Raw genomic sequence first — 7317 nt, forward strand, 5'->3', positions numbered from 1 at the left:
CATGCCTGTAATCTCAGCACTTTGGGAGGCTGAGGCAGGTGGATTACTTGAGGCCAGGAGTTCAAGACCAGCCTGGCCAACATGGTGAAACCCCGTCTCCACTAAAAATAAAAAAATTAGCCAGGCGTGGTGGCATGCACCTGCAATCCCAGCTACTCAGGAGGCTAAGGCAGAAAATTGCTTGAACCTGGGAGGCAGAAGCTGCAGTGAGTCCAGGCTGCACTTCAGCCTGGGCAACAGAGCAAGACTCCATCTCAAAAAAAAAAAAAGTGGATATAAATATGACTACAAAACTGCCTGTGAACTGCTATTCTTGGCACACTGCCTGTGGGGTAGCCCTGTCCCACAAGGAGCAGTCACTCTGCTGTTGCAGTACACTGCAGCTGTCTAACACCACTGGCTCACCCTTAAATTCCTTCCTGAGAGAAGCCAAAAACCCTCCGGGCTAAGTCCCAATTCTGGGGTTCACCTGCCCTGCATCAATATTATCCTTTGTAGTAAACACCCACTACGATGTGGCACTCTCCTGGACATTTGATAAACTTACCTCTGTTTTCCCATCAGGTCTGTGAGGCGGTATAGTTCTTGCCACTTGACAGGTAAGTCGGCTGAGGCTCATAGAGGGCCCCATGTCACAACCCCTGTAAGGGTCAGTGCGACAACTGGAACCCAAGTGTGTGTCACACTGACCTCATGCTTGATCATCACTCCACACAGCCCTCAATGCAGGAAACAGGCTGGTTTCTGATGCACCTGGTGTCTGAGAGAAGCTTTGGTTCTTTCACTTTTCAGCTTTGCCCAGGCCCTACTCCTGAGGTCAGGCTTGTCCCAAGAGAGGCCGGGCCAGGGTGGGTGATTATCTCAGCGGTTGCTGTGAGCTCCATCCAGCTCAGGTGAATCTCGGGATCCTAGCTTCTGAAACTTTCACGCGCACACAATTGCCTGGGGATTTGATTGAAACGCAGTTTCTGACTCAGCAGGACAAGGGTGGGGTCCACATTTCTTTCCTCCTTTTCTTTCTTTCCTTTTCTCTTTCTCTCTTCATCCAAAATCTTTTTAATAAGAGGGTAGGCTCCAGGGTTAGTTTTTGTGGTCTCGGCTGGCCCGTTGGCCTCTGGTGCGCTCGAACTTCCGGCCCTGGAGCGGACGTAAGGTTTGGGGTGGCTGTGCGGGGTTCCCGGAACCCCACCGAAATGCCGGTACACCTCTTGGCTCTTGAGAGAACCAGAGAGCAGGATGGTGCCGCTGCCCTTGGGGGAGTCCAGGGCCAGCTGGTCAAAAGTGAGGATCTTGCCCCCTGCCCTGCCGTGAGGATGCAGCGGCGGCCCGGCTGGTCAGGCGCAGCGCACACACCTTCAGTCTGACTACCTCCTGAACCCGCGCATCATGCATTATGGCCCCCACGACCACAGCCGTTTTGTTTTCCCGGCCAGGAAGCTTCATCTTCCGGATCATCTGGGCAACAGAGTGACCGGTTGGTGTGACTCATAAACAACCTCTTCAGTACAGCCTGGTTGAATATGGAGTTGATTCGTCTGGCCAGAAACCTGTACAGCTTGACCAACAGCCTTAGGTAGATATCCTGGCTCCTGGGCTCCTTGCACGGAACCTTGTTGGTCCTTGTTGGGGCGGATGTCAACTCCCGTGATGGCGCCTCCTGCTCGGCCAGGTCCGGAAAGCCACATTTCTAATTTCTAACAAGCCCCGGGTGGTGTTGTTACCAAGGTCCATCTGCCACAGTTTATAGAGGGCCGTGGAGGTGGGAGTGGGGTGGGGTAGGCAGAGGAGGGAAACAGGAGGCTGCAGTTGGGACAGCTGTGCTCATCCTCACTTGTAATTGACTCCTGTAAATTGTCATTAGTAAACCTCAACACCCACCCTCCTTCCCCATCAATATGATAAAGAACATCAGAACATCTGTGTTCTTGGTCTCCCAGGGAAGCCCACCCAGTCAGGACCCCAGGATGTGGCAGGCAAGTCGCTCCTTCTCCCTTAAGCCTCAGTGACTCCAACTCTTAAGTGCTTATGTTGGGGTGGGGGCAGGGCATGGTGAATCTGCAGCTGCTCCCCGCATTGTTGGGGGAAGTGCATGGTATGTGAGGAGAGGACTTTCCTCTTCCTAGAACTTCTGGTCTGGTCCCCAGGGCACAGGTGTTAATGAAGATGGAGGAGTGGCCTCTTCCTAATGGGCCTTTCAAGGCCTGCCAGAGCCAGCAGGGTGGGCAGGGGACAGGGAGGAACTTGTGCTTCCCAGCAGGGACAGGAACCTGCTGGATGCACCGATTTGACCTTGGCTCATTGTAAACATGCTCTAATGTGGGGCATTGAAGCCAAGAGATGGGACAATTATCATTGCAAGGGAAGTTATCTTAAAGTTAATTTATAAATTCCAGTCAAGGTCCTAAAGGAATTGTTTGGAGGGAGGGTGGTAGTGAACTTGATAAATTCATTTTAAAATCACTGGTAAATGGGAGAGAAAAATCAAGTAAATAAAGAAAAAAAGAATGTAGGGGGCTATAACAGTTATAAAAGATACACCAATGTCATGTAGTAGAAAGCCCAGAAGTCCCAAGTATACTTTAAATATTTAGAAAATGACACATTTGGCATTTCGAAATGGAGAGGAAATAAATATGGCTGAAAAAATTAAGGATTTGATCTTTCTTCAAACCACATGCTAACATAAATTCCAAATGGGATAGAGTTAAATGTAAACAAGGATACCAAACAAATAATAGAATGAAATAGAGGAAAACATTTATGTAATGTCAATGTGAGGGAGGCCATCCTAAGTTTAACATGGAAACAGAAACCATAAAGGAAAGATTGGAAACGTGACTGCAAAAAGATTTGTTTATGATACAAAAATATCATAAAATTAATAAGCAAATGATAAATTGGGATAATTAAATGTATATCACACAGGGAGTTAATATCGGTACAAATCAATAGGAAAAAGACATTCCCAATAGGAATGGGCACAGGGCATGGATATATAGTTTAAAAATAAGTAGATATGGCTGAGCGCAGTGGTTCATGCCTGTAATCCCAGCACTTTGGGAGGCTGAAGTGGGTGGATCACCTGAGGTCAGGAGTTCAAGGCCAGCCTGGCCAACATGGTGAAAACCTATCTCTACTAAAAATACAAAAATTAGCTAGGCATGGTGGCAGGCATCTGTAGTCCCAGCTACTCGGGAGGCTGACACAGGACAATCTCTTGAACCTGGGAGGCGGAGGTTGCAGTGAGCTGAGATCACGCCACTGCACTCCAGCCTGGGTGACAGAGCAATACTCCATCTCAAAAAACAAAAAAGTAGAAATGACCCGTAAATATATGAAACAACTGTAACCATGAGAATAATAAAAGAAATGTGGCCAAATGCAGTGACTCACGCCTATAATCCCAGCACTTTGGGAGACCGAGGTATGAGGATTGCTTGAAGCTAGCAGTCCAACACCAGCTTGGGCGGCAAAGTGAAACCCCATACCCACAAAATGAGACAGTTTCACTCTGTCACCCAGGCTGGAGTCCAGTGCTGTGATCATGGCTCACTGAAGCCTCTGCCTCCCAGGCTCAAACGATCCTCCTGCCTCAGCCTCCCAAGTAGCAGGGACTACAGGTGCACACCACCACACAACCAGCTGATTTTTGTGTTTTGTGTATTCACTATGTTGTTCATGCTGGTCTTAAAGTTCTGGACTTAAGCAGGCTGTCTGCCTCAGCCTTTCAAAGGGCTTGGATTACAGGCATGAGCCACCACCACAACCAGCCCTCTGTAAGTTTTTTTTTTTTTTTTTAATTAGCTGGTCATGGTGGTGCACACCTGTAGTTCCAGCTACTCCAGAGACTGAGGCAGAAAGATTGCCTGAGTCCAGGCTTCAGTGAGCTATGATTGAGACACTGCATTCCAGCCTGGGTGACCAAATGAGACCCTGTCTTACAAAGGGAGGAGGAGGAGGAAGAGGAAGAAGAGGAGGAAGAGGAGAAGGAGGACTAAAACCACAAGATACCTCTTTTTTCCTGCTGAATTGGCAGAGATTAGAAAGATATAGTAATAATGACAGCTGGACAGGGGAGAGTTTGAGTAAATAGACACTCATCCACTGCTGGGGCTGTAAACTGGAACAACTGCTCTGTAGGGCCAAAGCCCTAAAAATGCCCCATCTGTTTGTACCAGAAATTTTATTTCTAGAAATAGATCCTAAAGAAATAATCAGATGTGCAAAATGAATGCATCAATATGCATCACAGTCGCACTCAAACATGGAATATTGAAACTGTTTAAATGTATACCCATGAATCAGACAACTTTCCCCTTGCTCACCCGTCAGTCACCCAAGTCCTTCAGTCAAGTTTTAAAAACCAAAGCACCATAATTTAGCCTCAGGAGCTTTGCCCCCCTTGTGCTGCACGGGACAGGGCCAGACTGAGCTCTTCGCAGTGGAGTAGGAAGTCCCATCCAGCACTAGAGAAGTAAGTACCTGCTGAGGATTTAACTTGTGCTTTGCTTCTTGGTGTCCAGAAGGAATAGAAAGCATTTTCTATCTCCCTAGGGACCTGTTTTTGTCTCTAAAACTTGGCTTCTTATCACTCTTGGGCCCTCAAAGTCTGACATGGTTGGATCTACCCCTCACGTCCTCCACCGCTCACCACCTAGGAAGCCTCTTCTTAGTTCCAGCCATGGAGTTGTTCTTTCAACTCTTCGAACTCATCATGCCCTCTCTGGCCACACAGTCTTTACACATGCTGTTCCCTTTGCCAAAAACTCCTCCCATTCTCTCCTGCCTGGTTGCTTCTGAGCTTGAACGTCCCTGTCTTAGGGGACTCTGCCTTGGCCTAAGTTTTTATAGGTTCCTTTGCACTCGGCATTCTAGCTGCAATTTTACATTAATTTATGCAACTGTTTGGTTTCTGTCTCTCTCTCCCAAGATTCTCAGTACCATGTGGCAGGAACGTGTGGCAGTTGTATGTAGCTCCAGTATCCACAAGGTGCATGACACATGGCTGGGCTTCAACACGGTTAACTCATGGCTCTAGGAAATTTTCTTTTATTATTTCTTCGGTAACCCCTTGCCCTTTGTTGTCTCTGTTCTCTTTCTGGAGTGTCAACTGGTTGAATGTTGAACTTGAATAAGTCCTTGACGTATTTTATTTCTCGTCTTGTATTTTTTTGTCTTTTTGATGTTTTGTCTGCATTCCAGACATTCCATCAATTTTATTTTCCAAGCCATCTAGCAAGTTTTATTTTGTTAACCATATTTTCAATTGTAAAAAGTTACTTCTTTTTTGAGATGGAGTCTCACTCTGTTGCCCAGGCTGGAGTGCAGTGGCGTGATCTTGGCTCACTGCAACCTCCACCTCCCAGGTCCAAGCGATTCTTGTGCCTCAGCCTCCCATGTAGCTGGGATTATAGGCATGCGCCACTGCATCTGGCTAATTTTTGCATTTTTAGCAGAGACAGAGTTTCACCATGTTGGCCAGGCTGATCTCGAACTCCTGACCTCAGGTGATCTGCTTGCCTCGGTCTCCCAAAGTGCTGGGATTACAGGTGTGAGCCACTGTGGCCGGCCAAAAAATTACTTCTTTTATGTTTGCACACACATGTTCACAGCAGTATTATTCACAATAGCCAAAAGGTGGAAACAACTCAAGTGTCCACAGACAGATGAATGGATAAACAAAATTTGGTATATCCATACCAAATGAACTATTATTCAGCTTTAAAAAGGAAGGTAATTCTGACACATGCTACGTTAGTGAAACTTGAAGACATTATGCATGTGAAGCAAGCCAGTAACAAAGGACAATTATTGTGTGATTTCACTTATATGAGACACTTAGAGCAGTCAAATTCATGGAGACAGAAAGTAGAATGGTGGTTGCTAGGATCAGGGCCAGCTGAGGATGGGGAGTTATTGCTTCATGGGCACAGAGTTTCAGTTTTGCAAGATAAAAAGAGTGGAGATGGTTGTTGATGACAATTTTAGAACAGTGTGAATATCCTTAATGCCACTGATGTGGTTAGACTTTGTGTCCCCACCTAATCTTATCTTGAATTGTAATACCCAGGTGTTTAGGAAAAGACCTGGTGGGAAGTGATTGGAGTATGGGGGCAGTTTTCCCCATACTGTTCTCGTAATAGTGAATGACTTCTCACCTGATCTGATGGTTTTATAACTGGTAGTTTTTCCTGCACTGATGCATACTGTCTCCTGCCGTCATGTGAAGAAGGTTCTGGCTTCCCCTTCGCCTTCTGCCACGATTGTAAGTTTCTTGAGGCCTCCCCAGCCATGTGGAACTGTAAGTCAATTAAACCTCTTTCCTTTGCAAATTACCTAGTCTCGGGTAGTATCTTTATAGCAGTGTGAAAACAGACTAATACAGCCACTGAATTGTACATTTAAAAATCGTTAAAATGGTGAATTTTATATTATGTATTTGCCACAATCTTTGAAAAGATAATTGTTTCTCTAATTGTTCCTTTTTTTCTTAACATCCTGTGTGTGTGTTTTTTAAGTTGTATTTCCTTGAGCTTCCCTGAGAATACACATTTTCTTTATTTCTTTTTAATATTTTATTCTCTGAAGGTTCTCTAAGGACTTCTTTGGCTCTTTTTCCTTCACTTTGGAAGCTTTTCTAAAATATATGGGGCTACCTGGTGTCCTTCCATATCTAAAGGAATTTTGTGCACAGGCCAAAGGGGATTATGTGCATGTGGGCAGAGCTTAGAGTGGGAACCAGTCATTACACTTATGGACCCCTAAATGCCATAGTAAGGAGGGCTTCCTCAAGGGTGCCGACCCCTATACTAGCAGCACCTATCTCACCAGGCAGTGTACACAGTTCTTATTTATTTATTTATTTATTTATTTTTTGAGAGGAAATCTCGCTGTGTCACCCAGGCTGGAGTGCAGTGGCGTGATCTCAGCTCACTGCAAGCTCTGCCTCCTGGGTTTACTTACGCCATTCTCCTGCCTCAGCCTCCTGAGTAGCTGGGACTACAGGTGCCCGCCACCGCGCCGGGCTAATTTTTTGTGTTTTTAGTAGCAACGGGGTTTCACCATGTTAGCCAGGATGGTCTCGATCTCCTGACCTTGTGATCCACCCACCTCGGCCTCCCAAAGTGCTGGGATTACAGGCGTGAGCTGACGCGTCCAGCTGAGTCTGATTTTTTACCTTGTGGTAAGTGCTTGGTTGAACTCATGACTTGGGGGAAGGGGCATTAACTGTCCACACCTGGATCTTCATTTATTCTGCCTGTTCTAGCCCCATTTTTACTTTGCTCTCTGTGATACCTGCACTGGAGCCTAGAGGCT

The 7317-nt window shown here is 46.3% G+C and overlaps 1 pseudogene; it reads right to left on the reverse strand.

Moving 5' to 3' along the window:
• Nucleotides 1–1080: 1080 nt before the first annotated feature.
• Nucleotides 1081–1685, reverse strand: LOC102127671 (large ribosomal subunit protein eL18 pseudogene; annotated as a pseudogene).
• Nucleotides 1686–7317: the final 5632 nt, after the last annotated feature.

Source organism: Macaca fascicularis, chromosome 7, assembly GCF_037993035.2.
Source record: "Macaca fascicularis isolate 582-1 chromosome 7, T2T-MFA8v1.1".
Classification (NCBI taxonomy): Eukaryota; Metazoa; Chordata; class Mammalia; order Primates; family Cercopithecidae; genus Macaca; species Macaca fascicularis.